This window comes from Dermochelys coriacea, chromosome 5 (genome assembly GCF_009764565.3).
Source record: "Dermochelys coriacea isolate rDerCor1 chromosome 5, rDerCor1.pri.v4, whole genome shotgun sequence".
Classification (NCBI taxonomy): Eukaryota; Metazoa; Chordata; order Testudines; family Dermochelyidae; genus Dermochelys; species Dermochelys coriacea.
Genome location: NC_050072.1, coordinates 71,106,487 through 71,122,855, shown reverse-complemented (window position 1 = coordinate 71,122,855; position 16,369 = coordinate 71,106,487). Strand labels below are relative to the sequence as shown.

Sequence of the window (16,369 nt, the reverse complement as noted above, 5' to 3'; positions counted from 1 at the left end):
CAGGGAGTTTCAGTCTCCACTGGCAACCCGGCCTCCAGCTCCCGTTTGCAGCCGCCGGGCTGGTTGCTGCGTCCGGCGGGAAGCGCCTCCTCCCCCCGTCACACCCGACTGCGTCCTTCGCAACCGCCCCAGCGGCGGCGCCTGAGCAGCGGCCGGAGGCCTGGGGGGCGAGTCGCTCTGGCGCGGGGCTGAGGGACGCTCCTGCCTCCACTCCCGTCACCCTCAGGTAAGCGGGAGGCGGGCGCAGGCGCTGAGGCCACACGCTGGGCGCCCTGACGATGGCACGGGACTGCCTCTCAAACGTCTGAGGTTCCCGGGTTGCCTCGAGCCCCCGGGGCCCCATCAGCCCCGCTCCGCAACGGACACCGCATCTCGGATACTCGCGTGGCCTGGCCGTCTCCTTTCCTCTCCCGGCCCCACCAAGAACAGGCTGACTTTTCCAAGCCGTTCGGGCACCCGTGCTACTTGCTCTCCGTTTTGCATAGGCCCAGAAAGCTATTAGCGTGCTAAGGAACCTGTTACATCGAGGGACAAAGACCAAGTGAATTCCCTTTGTGGTTAATTTTCATCTCACTAAGCCAAATTATACCACAGCTTTCAAGGAAAGATATGTGTTAGTTAATGTGGAATGACTCCATAAAGAAGCCCTAGACATCACTGATACTGTTTCTGACAACTTCCCAGTCTTTTCCCATTGCTTGTAAAGCTGCATAAATACCATCACTCCTGGCTCTCTTCGACTAACTCACACACACCCTCTCTCAAACAATCGCTTTACCAATGACAGAATAAACTACTCCTCTGTTTCTTCCTTAAGCTCCCTATCCTGTAAACATGAATTCGCATCACTTTGCACAGGTGAGTACTCCCATTGAAGCCAAAGGGATTGACTGTTCGTGAATCATGAGCATAAAGCTACGCACGTGCTTAAGTATTTGCGGTAAACCCTGATCCTACAAAGACTTACCCACTTGTATAACTTTATGTCAGAGGTGGGCAAACTTTTTGGCCCGAGGGCCACATCGGGGAATAGAAAGTGTATGGCAGGTCATGAATGCTTACAAAATTGGGGTTGGGGTGTGGACGGGGGTCAGGGCTCTGGTTGGGGGTGCGGGCTTTGGTGTGGTGCTGGGGACAAGGAGTTTAGGATGTAGCAGGGTGCTCTGGGCTGGGACCGAGGGGTGCGGGAAGGGGTGGAGGTTCCAGGTGGGGTTAGGGGCTCTGGAGTGGGGCTGGGGATGAGAGTTTTGGGGTGCAGGAGGGTGCTCCGGGCTTGGATTGAGGGGTCTGGAGAGAAGGAGGGGGATCAGGGCTGGGGCAGGGGGCTGGGGCCTGGGGAGAGGCTCAGGGGTGCAGGCTCCAAGTGGCGCTTACCTCAAGCGGCTCCCGGAAGCAGCGGCATGTCCCTCTATGACTCCTATGCGGAGGCACGGCTCTCCACACTTCCCCATCTGCAGGCACTGCTCCTGCAACTCCCATTGGAGTGCAGGAGGGGGCCATTGGAGTTGAAGCGGGACCATGCCGCAGCTTCTGGGAGCTGGGGGGAGTAGCCCCCGGTTAGAGCGTCAGGGTGGGGCCATGCCACGGCTTCCGGAAGCCACATGGTGCAGCCCCAACCCTGCGCCTCGGCAGGGCTGAGCCATGTGGTGAAGCGTCTGACCCAGCACCCCGGTCGGAGCGCTGCAGCGGGGCCGAGCCACATGGTGTGGCCCCTGACCCAGAGCCCTGGACGGAGCACCAGAGCGGGGCCTAGCCACATGGTCTGGCCCCCAGCCCAGCGCCCCAGTCGGAGTGGGACTGAGCCACGTGGTGCGGCTGTCGACCCCACTCTCCAGCGGGAGCTTGCGGGCAAGCTTAAAACGGCTTGCAGGCCGTAGTTTGCCCACCCCTGCTTTATGTGCTGCAAGTGGTCCATTGATTTCAGTGAGGTTACTCAGTGTGTAAAGTAAATTTTTGCAAGAGCAGAGCCTTAGGTCCTGATCCGGCAAACATTTAGGATTGTGCTTAGTACCATGAGCAGTTCCAATGATTTCAATGGGACTAGTCAAGGTAGTAAAGTTAAGCAAATGACTGAATATTTGTGTATTCAGAGTTGTAGATTGTAAATTCTGCAGGAGTCACTTCAGCGTGTATCTTGTACAACGCTTGACCTATTATCAACACTTAATGAATAATAAATAATCATAAGGGAAACAAAATGATACTGTAGAAAATTTCTATAAATAAGCCAAGTTATTTTCATTCCTTTCACTGTATTAGAGGGACACCACAAGCTAAAATAATGCATTTTTTAACCTACTCTGATTATAAGTAACACCTGAAGACTTGATTCTGCAAACACTTATGCACATGCTTAACTTTAGTACTGTAAATCAGTGGCATTACTCGTGGTAGTAAAATTAAGCATGTGTGTATAAGTATTTGCGGAATCAGGGCCTAAATGATTACTATCAATGAAAGATACGGAAGAAAAAAATATTTTTCTCAATATTTTGCGTTTGTTTACTAGGTGTGCTTGACAGCACATTAGGTATGTCTACACTGCAATTAAAAACCCATGGCTGGCCTTTGCTAGCTGATTCAGGATTGTGGGCAGTGATGAGCTGCCAAAATCTTAACAACGGGTTCCCTCCTCACCCCACGAGGGGGTCATTGCCCACCCCCGCCCCCCGGGACTCCTGCCCCGTCCAACCCCCCCCCCCGCGTTCCTTTATGCCCTCCCCCCAGGACCCCTGTCCCATCCACCCCCTCCTCTGTCCCCTGACTGCCCCCAGAACCAGGCAAGAGGGTCTCGTGGGCCACCATAATGGGTGCCCACCCCACCCCTAAGAGCCAGAGGCACCTGCCAGGGGGCGAGGTGGGGAGTCCCGGAGGTGCTTACCTGGGGCAGCTCCCAGGAAGCATCCGGCAGGTCCCTCTGGCTCCTAGAGGCGGGGGAGCATAGCTGGGGGGGAGGAGGGGGAGCGGCCGCTCCCCCACTGATCACATCAAAAGTGGCGCCTTAGGCTCCGACTCCCTGGGTGCTCTGGGGCGGGAGCACCCACGGGGAAAATTTGGAGGGTGCACAGCACCCACCGGCAGCTCCCCGCCCCACCCTCGGCCACCACTTACCTCACCTCCGCTCCGCCTCCACCCCTGAGCCTGAGCAGGAATCCGCGGCTTGCTTCTCAGCCTGCCCCAGCTTCCTGCACGAACAGCTGATTTGCGGGAAGCCTGGGGGGGGGAAGTAGGGCGGGGCGGCACGTTCAGGGGAGGAGGCGGAGGCGGAAGCGAGCTGGGGTCGGGGGTGGGGCATGGAGCTGCCGGTGGGTGCTCTGCACCCACCAAATTTTCGCCTAGGGTGCTCCCATGGAGTCGGCACCTAAGGCACCACTTTTGGCTGGTTAAATTTAGAAGCCCTTTTAGAACTGGTTGTTCCTCGCAGAACAACCGGTTCTAAAAGGGCTTCTAAATTTAACAACCGGTTCTGGTGAACTGGCTCCAGCTCATCACTAGCTGTGGGGCTGTTTAATTGCAATGTAGAATTGGGCTGCAGCTTAGGCTCTGGGACCCTCTCACCTTGCAGACATGCAAGCAGTTGGGCCTAAATTTGTTTCCCCTTTCTCTCACTGTTCAACTGATGCTTTTACAAAGGAATGGACTGTTTTTACAGATCTAGCGCCAAGTGTCCAACTTATTCAAGGCATTATCCAGGTTTATAAAGGTGAACAATCTGATGGTTGAATATCCATGAATGCTCTAAAATGATAAAAAAAATAGATCACTGAGTATTATGGAGAGCAGAACTTGGCCCGGTGGGATTGCCTGGACTGAAGCTGGGACAATTTTGCCTGTTATTTGCTGTAGATCAGCAGTTATTTATGCTGTATCTTTTTGTAATTTTATGGTTGTATAGTTTTCAACCTTGTGATTCTTTGGTATTCTAGCTACATGGGCTAGGAGCTGTCTTGCCTGGGCTCCCTAGAGAGCTGTCCTCTGCAATTGTAAATATCCCAAGTGACAAGGCCATCACTATTTCCCTTCTATAGCCTAAATACATCTCAGTGGATCAATTTTTTCCCTTTCTCAGGAGGAAAAAAATGGCAAGAATACAGAGGAGGAAAATGTGGTGAGGTTCTCTCCAGATCTTTTTGTCAGGAGGTAAAATGGGGGCAGGAGGGAGAGTGGTGTTTGCAAGGTTACTACTCCTCAGATTGAGATGGAAGCTTTTCCTCCAGATACTGTGGTTCTCCCAAGGTCCCCGAGCGGCACAGGGCTGTCTAAACAGGGGATCTTGGAGCCACTGCAGAAGACAATACTCTATACACAATGTAAGGAGGAGTCCTGAATGGGCTGCGAGATTAAATAGATGGATTTATAACAGGGGTCAGCAATCTTTCAGAAGTCTTCATTTATTCACTCTAATTTAAGGTTTCACGTGCCAGTAATACATTTTAACGTTTTTTAGAAGGTCTCTCTCTCTATAAGTCTATATATTATATAACTAAACTATTGTTGTATGTAAAGTAAACAAGGTTTTCAAAATGTTTAAGAAGCTTCATTTAAAATTAAATTAAAATGCTGATCTTACACCGCCGGCCTGCTCAGCCCCTGCCAGCCTGGGGTTCCGTTCACCTAGGCCAGCAGCAGGCTGAGCAGGGCCTGTGGCTGGGACCCCAGCTGGCAAGGGGCCAGCAGCCAGAACCCCAGACCGGCAGCGGGCTGAGTGGGGCTGGTGGCCAGGACCCCAGACCGGCAGTGGGCTGAGTGGCTCAACCCGCTGCCACTCAGCCCGCTGCCAGTCTGGGGTTCCATCCGCCGGCTCCTGCCAGCCAGGGTCCTGGCTGCTGGCTCCGTTTAGCCTGCTGCCGGTCTGGGATCCCGGCCCTGACCACATAGAGTGGGTACCTACCTTCTCCCTGGTTCTAGCCCATTCTCTTCCTCTCTCTCTGCACTGAGCTGAGGGTGGGAGTGCACTGAGCACAGGGCTGCGGGTGAAGGAGCAGGCTGGGGGTTGGGGTGTAGGGTCTAGCCAGGAGCTAGAATGAGGGAGGGGGCTCAGGGATGGGGCAGGAGGTTGGGGTGTGGAGTGCTTACCTGGGCAGCTCCCATTTGGTGCGAGGGGTGCAGGTGGGAATGTGTGAGGAGGTGCAGGAGCTCCTGTTTGGTGCTCAGGATGGGGGTGGGAATGTGGGGGGGTGCAAGAGTCAGGGCATGGGGTGTGGGGGGGCTGGGTATGTGTGGGGGGTGCAGGAGTCAGGGCAGAGGGCTGAGTATGTGTGGGGGTTGCAGGAGTCAGGGCAGGGGGCTGGGGGTGTGTGAGGAGGGTGCAGGAGTCAGGGCAGGGGGTGCGGGGGGACTGGGTATGTGGAGGGGGTGCTGGAGTCAAGACAGAGGGCTAGGGGTGTGTGAGGGGGTGCAGGGGTCAAGGCAGAAGGCTGGGTTTGTGGTGGGGGTGCAAGGGTCAGGGCCAGGGGCTGGGGTGTGTGTGGGGGGTTAGGGGTCAGGGCATAGGGCTGGGGATGTGGGCTAGGGTCGTGGAGATGCTCCCAGCCTCCTGCCTAGAGCGGCTCACTGCAGGGGGCTGGAGGGGATATGCCCTGATTCTACCTCCCTTCCCCAAGGCCCCGTCCCCACTTCTTCTCCGCCTCCTTCCCAGAGCAGCAAGCACACTGCGGCTCCGCTTCTCCCTCTTGCTGGCAAGGGCTATCGGCTGATTGGCGGCAGGGAGGGAGAGGAGGGGCAGGAATCTAGCAAGCTGGGGGAGGAGGCAGGGGAGGGGGAACTTGCCTGCCTTGCAGCCACAGCCAGCAGGACCGAGCTTCTTTATCCTGCCCCGCGGGCGGGGCGGAGAAGAGCGGGCCGGGACGGGCAGGATTTTTTTAATGGCACGCTGCTGCCTGCCGGGGTCCTGGCCCCGGCCTCGCTCAGCCTGCTGCTGGCCTGGGTTCGGTAGCGGGCTAAGAGGGGCTGGTGGCTGGGACCCGGCAGGCCGCAGCGTGCCATTAAAAATCGGCTAGCGTGCCCTCTTTGGCACGTGTGCCATAGGTTGCCGACCCCTGCTTTATATCTTTTCTATCTCTAACTTCTAAGGTGTCATGCAAAGGTTATCTTAATTTTATTTGTAAATGTTATTTACTGTGTTTATTTCAACAAAAAATTATTTATGTAACAAAGGACATATTCTCATTTTACTGCACAGGGTAATTTACCATGCATAAATCTCATTAGTTTTAGTGGGGATTAGCATGTAAACTTCCCTTCCTCCTGCATCAGACTGATGATATACACCCTTAAGAGTGTGACACACACCAGCAGTGACAAAGAAAAAACTGAATTAAAAAGCTGAGACTCATTCCTTAACTTCTTGGCTAGTTGCTCCTTGATGTTGCGTATATTACATTATAAATTAGATCATTCAGTATAGCAGTATGCCAGCATAACACAGTCATGAAAGGGACTGGACAAGAATGGAGTATCAGACTGAATTTCCTGAATCTTGTTAATATTGGTCATTACAGTACTGTTTTATAGGGTTAATTTGCTGCATTTTTAACAAATCCTTTTAGAAATTTTTGAAAATTGAAAACTTAGATAGACTATTGTGTAAATACATATCTATGTGTTTTTCCATGTATTCAGGGATTTAGCCACATAGACCTTAACGAGCAAGCCCAGTGGTGGGGGGTCTATTTCCCTTCTCATACCAGTTTAGCAATGAAGACAGTCCCAGTTAACACTGGCTGATAGAGAGGAGAATCAGAACCATTACGTTATATTACAAAAATAGAGTATACTGTAAATTTAGATGATTTAAAATGTTATTGGTGTGCTGAATAAGAAAGGTAGGGCACAAGGTATTTTGGCAGGAATGTTCAGACAGATCTCATGGGTAGCTTGGGGTGAAAACAATACCACAGTCATGCTTTTTATAACAGTAAAATAAATGATATAGTGATTAAAGTTTTAGTTGATGGGAGTCACAGAACCCAATTTAAAATTGTGGGTTTGCTGCTGGATCTTTCTGTAAGAAAAAAAGAATTTAGATTAATTTGGAATTAACATAAGGAAAATAGTGATGCAACGTCACGACCATGAGAAAATTGGAATTACTTTTCATAAATTCAGAGTAATCTGCTTTTCCCTTAGATAGTAGTACTCACTCTCATTTCTTTATAACTGCAACTGGGTGAGATGGTTGGTAGACTACAGTTTTGAAAAGTTCTGGCTCCTGAATAGAGTTATATCAAGTTTGTTAACAACCATGTTTGGTGCAAAAGCTGGTCCTGAATTAGGTATTCAATAATATGCCAGTTCACCACTAATCATTCCATGTATTTACTTAGTTCAGTTTATTCATTGTATTTTAATACGTTTTGTGGTATAAAATAAAGGAAGAGATAAAATATTTTTGACTGAGAGTACTTGACTGTGGAACTAGCTACTGGAAGAGATGAGATTGAGGCAAAACCTTAATATGGAATCTGATGGAGAATATGGGAAATATTATAATGCCATTATATAAATCAAAGATAAGCCCTCACTTGGAATATTATATTCATTTTTGGTTATCTCATCTCAAGTGTTCAAAATGAGAAATGACTGCCTAGGAAGGAGTACTGTGGAAAGGGATCTGGGGGTCATAGTGGATCACAAGCTAAATATGAATCAACAGTGTAACGTTGTTGCAAAAAAAGCAAACATCATTCTGGGATGTATTAGCAGGAGTATTGTAAGCAAGACACAAGAAGTAATTCTTCTGCTCTACTCCTCACTGATTAGGCCTCAACTGGAGTATTGTGTCCAGTTCTGGGTGCCACATTTCAGGAAATATGTGGACAAGTTGGAGAAAGTCCAGAGAAGAGCAACAAAAATGATTAAAGGTCTAGAAAATATGACCTATGAGGGAAGATTGAAAAAATTGGGTTTGTTTAGTCTGGAGAAGAGAAGACTAAGAGGGGACATGATAACAGTTTTCAATTACATAAACGTTTGTTACAAGGAGGAGGGAGAAAAATTGCTTCTTGTCCTATCCTCAGATGTTAAGAAGAACAGTGGGCTTAAATTGCAGCAAGGGCAGTTTAGGTTGGACGTTAGGAAAAACTTCCTAACTGTCAGAGTGGTTAAGCTCTGGAATAAATTGCCTAGGGAGGTTGTAGAATCTCCATCATTGGGGATTTTTAAGAGCCGGTTGGACAAATACCTGTCAGGGATGGTCTACATAATACTTAATCCTGCCTTGAGTGCAGGGAACTGGACTAGATGACTTCTCGAGGTCCCTTCCAGTTCTGTGATTCTATGGTTCTAGGGATATGGGCAAAAATAATTATTATGAACATGGAAAAATGCTCATATGAATAGTCCCATTTGAAGAGAGACTGAAAATATTGGGAATATTCCCCTTAAAAGGAGATGAATGAAGGGGGACACAAAAAAGATATACATAGCAATGAATGATGGAGAATGGAGAAAGTAGCACAGGAACTTTTAGTCATTGTCTTTCATAATACAAATATAAGGGGTTATTCAATGAAACTGAAAGGTGTCAAATCATACAATTGAGTCCAAAAGTTTAGCACAATTTAAAAAAAAAGAATTGGATGTTTCTTGGAATAGCAAGTATATTTGGAGTCATAATAATAACTATCTGAAACAACACAACAACAAAAACAAACAAACAAACACACCTAAAAACAACCATTTTGGAAGGGTTATAAATCCTCATGTTTAGGAACATCAAAAAAATCTTTAACTATTGGGGGTTAGTAGAAAATTTTCTCTGAAGACAGGTTAGCTCAGAATTGCCTATTACAGGTTTCCTTACACCTTCCTCTGAAGTAGCTGGTACAGGCCACTGTTGGCGATAAAATACTGGGCTAGATGAACCACTGGTCTGATACAATACGGCAATTCCTATGTTCCTGTTCAGTTTTTGAGTATGCTGCAATGCCTCACTATTAGATAAACTTTTCCACAAAGTAAATGCACTGTGAAATCAGCTATTGATAATTTCTGATTGGATGAGTTCTAGTTTACCATGTTCAGTACTTTGATGCTATAGTGATAGGTGGTATAGAAACACTTAGGGTAGACACCATTAAATTATCCATTTTACCATCGATGTATCCTGGATAATAATACTGGACCTGGTTTTCTCCTTGGAATTTAAGAGATGGGCCTCTACTTGCCTGCTGTCCAGGATCTTCAGAGGAAGGTCCATGGCCCCATCAGAATACCAAGGTCTTCAGCAAAGGGCTTCTAGAAGCAGCGTATCACAGGGAGCTTGCCAGTGGCAGAATCTTCTTGGGGAAGTAGTAGATTTTGTAGTAGACTTTGCTTTCCAGTAGAAAGATCTTGTTCAGGAACTGTCCAATGGGTATATATTTCTAGTATATCATAAAAATACATTAAGGTTCCTGTTAAAGAATGATGTCATGATTCAAAAAGGTTTTCTAATTTCATCCCATAGGTTTAAAATTTTCTTTTCTTTCAGTATCTCCCGCTATGCCATTATGCTTTTATAACCCAAGATGCAAACCCCACCTCTGTACACACATAATAGAAATTGAATTATTGCTATTCAACAAAAACCTTTCTAAGAGCTTAGTCCCTTGGCTATAATGAGTGCTTAATTATTGATATATATGTGACTGAACACCATAAACACAGCTCGCAAGAGAGAGCAGAAAAAAATTCTGGCAGTATAAATTCTTTTTCATCTAACCTGGTGAGAGAGGTTCAAGTTAAAATAGCAACAAGAACATATTTGAACTACAAAACGTATACATTACATGTTGCTAGATAACTTTCCTCTGTAACATTCCTTTCCATGTAGTGAGTCTCCAGTTTTTCTGGATGCTGATTTAGAAATCTATTACTGAGATCACAGATTGATAAATGCCACTAGGGTCCAAGACTATCCTCGATGGAAAATATATTAAAAGAAAAAAATTCACGAAACATCAGAGAATAAAAGGAATTATGAGCAGTAAGCAGCACGGGGTTAGAAAGAATACATTTTGCAAACCAAAGCTGATTTTTAAAAATAGGATATCAACAAAATTAACATATGGGAGGGAAAGTGATAGTCTTGGATTTTTAGTAAAACTTCCCCTAATCTGTCTATACCTCAAAATAGTGTACATAGATTATTATCACAGCTTCTGCATCTGAGGGATCCTTTAAAAATACTTAGCAATTCTACAGCACCTTCTAGCCAAGGATCTCAAAATGCTTAACATGTATTAATGAAAGTAGCCTCACAACACTCCATGTTAGATAAGGTAGTTGGCTTGTAGGGAGAAACATTCTTCCTTGTTATTAGAAATACTGTCATTGGAGCAGAATGTCTGCAGCAAGTATGGTATATCATGGCTGTGACCAGGATTTCAAAAATGTACTCTACACTTACTAGTCTAGGGACTAAAGACTCAATCCAATACCCACTGAACTCAATGATAATTTTTCCATTGATTTCTAGGATCAGGTCCAGAGACTCCTAGCCTGGCTGAATAAAAATCTATGCTTCTGTGACCCCAGTACCCTGCAATTTAAAAGAACAAAACCGCTGTGTGTCGTATATTGTATACTGTATTTAATTATAATATATTATCAATCAACATTATATTTAATATGTTTTTAATGTGTAAATTACTACAAGGATTCATTGAACAGTGAAACAAATATTCACTGAACGTATTTGATGAATTTCGCTGGTTTTCATTTAATGTTTTAATCAAAGACTATTTGACCAGCTATAAATCAGGCTGTAAACAGCAAATAAAGTATTTGTAGAATATATTATTAGATCAATACTGATAAAATTCATTCAATAATGCATTCATTAAGTACCATTAGGACTTTACTACATCTCTCTTGCCTTTTTTTTTAAAAATACCTTCTTTCCATAACTGGTTTCACTCTACTGTATCTTGCCTACAATAGATCATAGTGTTTGTTTCCTGAGTTGTCTTCAATGCCCATTTCCTCTCTTCTTTTTCTCTTCCTCTACCCGCATATCTCCTTCCCTCTCTTTCTCTTTCCCTTCATTATGTTCTTTGTCTTCTCCTATATATTTTGTCTTTTTTTTCTTTCACCAGTTTCTCTTCCTAAAACTACTCTTAACATTGTTGAACTTAATTATATTTACACCCATTTTAAGGCTTCTTTACACAGCATAAAGTTGCCTTAGAGTAATGAGCATCAGTCTAAATTATTTATTTACTTCACAGTGGGTGCATTCTGGACCTGATCCAATGCCCATTGTAGTAATAGATTCACAGATTTTAAGGCCAGAAGGGACCATTAAATCATTTAGTTTGACTTCCTGAATAACACAGACTATAGAATTTCACCCAGTTACCTCTGCATAGACCCTGTGTTTGACTAAAGCATATCCATTTTATATAAGCATTTTATTTGAATGGGCCCAGCTCACCAAGCAATTCAGTATTGCTCTGTATGACTGTATGTCCGCATAATTATTCACTAATCTGCCAATCTTTATCTCATCCACAAAGTTTACCACCAGTGCTTTTACTTCCAGTTCACTGATAAAAATGCTAAGGAATGCTGGGCCTAGTACTGATCCCAGTGGAACCTCACTAGAAACCTGCTCAATTCAAGATGATTTCCCATTGACAGTGGAATTTTGAGATGTCAGTTAGCCAGCTTTTTGTCCACTGAACATGCTTTATTGATATTGCATAATGCTAATTTTTTAATCTGAATGTCATGCAATATTAAATCAAACACCTTACAAAAGTCTAAGTATATTACATCTATGCAAAGGAGTACTTGTGGCACCTTAGAGACTAACAAATTTATTTGAGCATAAGCTTTTGTGAGCTACAGCTCACCTCACGAAAGCTTATGCTCAAATAAATTTGTTAGTCTCTAAGGTGCCACAAGTACTCCTTTTCTTTTTGCGGATACAGACTAACACCGCTGCTACTCTGAAATACATCTATGCAGGTACCTTTATCAGCCAAACTTGTTATCTCATCCAGAAATATGGAATCGGGTTTTTGACAAGACCTCTTTTTTATAAAACCATATTGGTTGACATTAATTATATTCCAGCCCTTTAATTCTTTATTGATTAAATCCTGGATCAGCTTTTCCATAGTTTAGTCTGGGATTGATGTCAGCCTAACCATTTTATAATTAGCAAGGTAATCTTGCTTGTCCTTTTTGAATATTGGCATGACATTAGAACTCTTCATGTCTTCTAGAATTTCCCCAGTACTTCAACATGTATTAAAAATTAACATTGACAGAAATCTCCTCAGCCAACTCTTAGGATTCTTTGGTGCAAGTTGTCCAAGCCTGCTGATTTAAAAATGTTGTTTTCCCATCTCCCTTAGTTACTAAAGGATTGGAAAATATTTCATTATCATCAGTACATTACCCTGATTCTATCCAAATACTGAATATAAATATTTATTGAACACATCAATCTTTTCTGCATCATTAATAAGAATTTTACTATTTCCATCAAGTAAAGGGCTTATACCATTTTAGGATTTCGTTTATTCCTGATATATAAAAAACCCTCCTCCTTTTCCTTAGATCTGTCACCCATGGATTTTTCTCTGATGTCTTTAGCTTCCCTTACTTATTTCTATATTTTATAACTTTTACCTTGTATTGGTTGCTGTTTACTTCCCCTTTTTTCCATTTGTTCTTTATTATATATAATTTCCACTTGCAGTCTTCACTCTCTCTTTTAACTAGGATGCCCTTTTACTGAAAGTTTTCTTCTTTCTCAATTGTGGAATTAAGTCATTTTGGCCATCTAATAAATTCTTCAACAGCTCTCAATTTTCATTTACACTTTTCTATCTAATTTTTTTCTTCCAATCTATTTTGCTGATAATTCCTCAGCTGTAGAAATTAGCCCTTTTGCAGTACCAAATATATATGTTAGTGGTTGGGACTGCCCTCTTTTTGCCCATCCTGAATATAATATGTTAATGACCTTACACAACCACCAAGTTCCAGTAGAGTGATCAGTTCATTTTTATTCTTCTTAATGAGGTCCAATATAGAGATATCTCGCATGGGTACAATACCTTTTTGTTAGAAAATTATCACCCATAATTTTTAGAAACTTTCTATTGACTGCAGTGGGTGTTGGATTCGGCCTTTTGTAAACTACCATTTTTTATTCTGATAAAGGACCTGGGATCAAATCTTGTCCCAGCTGGCACCATAATTAGAAGAAACATAATTAGAAGGATGCCTGTATATCCTTTGCCCTAGCAATCCTGTTAGGATAAAACAGGATTCCAGAAGACAAGCTGGCACACTTTGATGCATTTCTGAGGTAGATTATACATAGATGCCCTCTACCTGCTAACTCTGACTGGGATTGCTAAACACACTTCTCCAAGCCATAGATCCATTCCTCCTGGGGACATGATGCAGAGGCTTGCTCTTCCTCCCAGGACTCTCTTAAATGTGTGGCTTGCCTGACAATATGTGCAAGGACAAAAGGTTCTCTAATTTATACTCTCTTTCCCACAGTTGCTCACCACTGCAGTAGCAAGCTGGCTTTAGCCTCATGTAGTTCATGCTGTAGCCTCTAAACAAAATCGAGAAAAGCTGGGGTCCTGTGCTAAACTTAACACAAAATTTTTGGGTCATGGGTTTGGGGTTTTTTTTTTAGTTTGTTTAAACTCTTCATGACTGGTTAATTTGTATAAGAACCTTGAAGAGCAAAAGCCCTGTATTATTCATAAGAGTTATTTATTTTACTAGCCATTTTTGTTTCATTTTCTGTCTTTATTAAAATTTTGATGTTAGTACATCTCACACTGACAGCATTTTGATATTGTAATGATTTGCCTTGACATTGTTTACCATCATTATTTGCCTTAATAAGTGGCCTCAGCAGACTTGAATTGACAAATTCTTTATTTTCTTGGCATTGTAATGCAGTATCAGGCAAGTTCTTTAAGAATATTTCATGAAGTAAAGGCTGTTAAATCCTTGGAGGAAAAAAAAAGAATGAAAAGTGGAGGCTGTGCAGTTGTAAAATGTGTCTCTAAACTTAAAAATCTTAATCATTGTCAAAAAGACAGTTCAAACCAAAAGTTCTATGTTAATAATTGGTATTTAGTTACTTCTTAAAAAAGCTGTAGCTTTAAAATAACAGTTTGAAACTTAATCCAAAGTGGCTTTTTTTGTATTGAAAAAAAATAACCTTTCAAGGAGAAATTTGCATTCCAGCTGAAGATTCTGTATGAAGTTTCTGCTCAATGTCATAAAAATAAGGCAATTTATCAAGAGTTTAGCAGTCTCAGTTTTTAACAGTGTCAGTTAAATTAAATTAATTTTAACAGTCTCAGTTAAATTCTTCTGCATAAGTGATTAGATAAATGACAATTTTTTTTCAGTTATAGTTTTCTTTTGGCCCACAGCTCTTTATATGGCAAAACATTCTAAATTTTGTGTGTATGTTATAAACATTTTCTGTATTTTAGGATTTTGTATATTGAATATTTTATATTGATTAAGTTCTGCTATTAAACCCTTTTGTTGTTTTAACAAATGCAAAAAAAAAAAAGAAAGAAAGAAAAAGGAAAACAAGAAACCCCAACCAACATTTAGCTAGTAGTCTTCACCTCAGCAGTCTTTAGTTAAAAATCATGATTCTTTCTTTCTTTCTTTCTTTCTTTCTTTCTTTCTTTCTTTCTTGGTACTTATAAACAGGAGGAGCTGGTGGTTGGAGGTGAGTACACCTTAAATGGAAATTCAGTAACTGGCCAAACTAAAAACCAAATGCTACCTATTTAAATAACCTTGCACTTACAGGAAAGTTTCAGCAGCAACTCAAGCAGTGGAACTTGCGCTATACTGCTTCCTCTCCAAAGAGAGAAAGATCTGTGTTTACAGTTCTGGCTGTGAATAAGGATTTCTACGTGTATGTTTCTGCCAAATATGAACAGGGCATAGCCCATTCTCTATCAGTATATAACTTAACCACAACAGAGATGGGCCAGAAGAGGGCTGTATTTCTCCTTGTTTTCCTCCAAAATTTCACTGTGCTCAATCTTCACAAGATTTTCAGGTTTCTGTTTTTAGCTGCTATCTTAATTCCCATCTCGACTCACCACTTATGAATCATTTTCTGGCTTGTCCTTCTCCACAGACTTACTCCCAACTCTGAGCTGTAAACTACTACCAGCCATGGTAGCTTGCTCTGGGCTATAGAACGTATCCCTTCTGCTTCTGAGCACAATAACTCATTAGCTGCCTGCTTTTTCTGATTGTGTTAAGGTGTGTTGCCTGAATTTGGCCTAAGTTATTTGTGGCTATATGCTATATACACCTCTTTAAAATGAACAAAACAAAGTACATTGAGACAAAAAAACTGTATTAGAATATTGTTAATTGTCTGACTTAAACTGATAAAGCCATACAAAAAAAATCAGTGTTACATCTATGGATAGGTTACATGTGGTTCTCCATCATGGGGACTACCTGTGTCTTGCTGGCTAGTGGGTGTTATTTTATACCATGGGCATGATTTGGTAAAAAGTGTGCTTCCAAAGTCTTGAATTTTATTGAAGTCACATTTTTGCTCAATCAGGCCCCAAATGACCTGAAAACTTCAGATACAACAGAGATAGGGCTGAAAACATTTTTATGTCAGAGTTTCATACTTGAATTTTCTGTCTTCCATTGATTCAGTATAGATCCATGGATTTAATAGTTTAGTAGGATTAACAAGTGACACTTTTATATTATCTTTATCAGTTTCTATTATAAGTGAACCCTCACATTATTACAACTGTAATGCAATAGGTATTTGTGTTCTGTGCATATGAATAGATCTCTATGGCCACAATTTCAAAAAGAGCCTCTAAGCTTGCATCTTTATTTGTCTGGATAGAATAATTTGCAGCCACAAAGTATAGAATTTCTGTATGCAAATGACATTTGCCAGATTTGCATGCACACATGTCTCTTGGGCTTCAAATGATTGTGTGTACAAAATTTTGGGTACAACTTTAGAGACCAGAACAAGGCTTATTTGCAAATTCAGTCTTTAAAGTCATATTAATCACAGTAAAGTTCCTTTGTTCATACACATGTGCAGTAAGTAAATAGATGATACTATCTAGCTACCTCCAGGGTCCTATTTTCATCTCCCCTGCCATTTATAGCATCATACTTTGCACTTACAGTGTGTAGCACTTTCCATCCAAGAGTCTCAGATAATTAATTGGTATAGTTAACAGTTCCCTTCTTTGAATGCCTCCCTGTCCATCTGTGAAGTAGGCAAATGCTGTTAATCTCATTTTACAGATGAGGAAGCTATTGGACAGAGAGTTGAAACAACTTGCCCAAAGTCATATATGACTATCTTGTTATGGTTTCTCTT

General features: G+C 42.8%; 1 protein-coding gene across 1 annotated transcript in view; it reads left to right on the top strand.

Annotated features, from left to right (window-relative positions):
- The window catches only part of TMEM232 (transmembrane protein 232), a 134,125-nt gene continuing 117,756 nt past the window's right edge, over positions 1 to 16,369 (top strand). Inside the window, exon 1 of the mRNA XM_043515058.1 lies at positions 1 to 226. The gene's annotated coding sequence lies outside the window, so the exon portion shown is untranslated. The remainder of the gene's footprint in view (positions 227 to 16,369) is intronic.